Source organism: Rhinolophus sinicus, linkage group LG02 (assembly GCF_036562045.2).
Source record: "Rhinolophus sinicus isolate RSC01 linkage group LG02, ASM3656204v1, whole genome shotgun sequence".
In the NCBI taxonomy this organism is placed as follows: Eukaryota; Metazoa; Chordata; class Mammalia; order Chiroptera; family Rhinolophidae; genus Rhinolophus; species Rhinolophus sinicus.
Window position 1 is genome coordinate 174,508,901 of NC_133752.1, and position 1,620 is coordinate 174,510,520.

The following is a 1,620-nucleotide window of genomic DNA, read 5'->3' on the forward strand; positions in this document are numbered from 1 at the left end:
AAATCTAAGGTCTAAAAGAAAGGAACAAAAGGAAATGGAAAAAGGAGAAAGTTTATTTCAGGAGCCCAAACTAATTAAAGTAGCATACAGCACAACGTGCTCAGAACTAAGAAGTCAGTAAAACCCCCAAATAAAGCAATACTATTTCACTAGCATTGTAAAGACCAATCTCCGATCTCTGCCCTCTTTCTACCTGATGCACATTACTCAAAGTCTTTATCATTAATGCTATCTGATTTGAATTTTTGACATGCTAACTTTGAAATGCTATTAGATATCCAACTAATATCTAGTTATTCGATAATGACATTGAGGAGACTGCTGAATATGCAAGCCTGTGAGTCAGCGGAAAAGTCTGGGCTACAGATAAATTTGGCAGTCATAGCTCTTTAGATAGTTCTTAAAGCCATTAAGACTGGATGAGAACCAAGGACAAAACCCAGAAACACTCTAACCTTACGAGGGTGGGAAGAAGGGGGAGGAACGAGCAAATGAAACAGAACAAGTCACCAGTGAGGTGTGGGAATAGCAAATGAGTGAGGTGTCCTTGGAAAACTAGAGAAGACAGGGTACTGAGGAGAAAGGATGACCAACCATATCAAATGGTGCTAACAGGTGAAGTAAACAAAGACAAAATGGACCATTAGATTTAACAAGGTGGAGGTCACCAGCAAGGGCAGGTATAAACATATGCAATTTAAAAATCTGTAAGAATTAGCTTTACCTCACTTCACAATTAAATGACAATCTATGTAAAGCACTTAGTGCATGGCACCCAACAAGACACAGTAAATGTTAACTGTTATTAATAATAAACCCTTTACAACAATGTCAACACAATAACCATACGCACGTTTTAAGTGATAACAATTATCTTACACTACCTCAAAACAAGTTACTTTCAATTTTTAGAATGTAATCAATTTCCCCATGTGTCTCAAGTTGCATTGTGGCACCTGACTTCATCTTCACTTTAAAAAATAAAATAATCCAAACAGGCTTCTAGAAAGGACACAACAAATCAATTCTCTACATTACTATCTATAGAAAGCCTTCCCCTAAATTATTTAGACTTAGATCTTAAATTTCCAGAGAAGCTGGTTTTATATTCTATAATCTCCTTCAAAAACAAGTTCTAGTGTACAGCTACTTATTTATAGCTTACATTAAATCTTATCTTTTTATAGAAAAGAACAGAGCTGGTCATAACCTATAATTAAGAAGCAGTAATAGTAACGAATACTAACAGAATAATAAGAAAATCAGTCACTTTTATGTGTTCTCAAGCACCACTGGACATACCATTTCTAATCTAAACCTTCAACTGTTTTCACTGTTCCCAAGTTTACTCCAAAGCCTCCCACTGAACTCAAGAAAGAAAATAATTTCTAAAACTATATGATTACTGGTAACTAAGAGCAAGCATTTCTCTTTAATGATAGCACCAGCAAATAAGAAGAAAATCTTCATACAAAAACACAAAAATCCACACAGCAGCCACCTTTCATATAGGAAAACCACATCAAGATGCAGCTCTAGCTGACAACACTGTAGCTACCATACATTCAGGATGGAAAATGAGGTACACAGCTTTTCTTCTAGGATGGCTGCTTCAAAAAA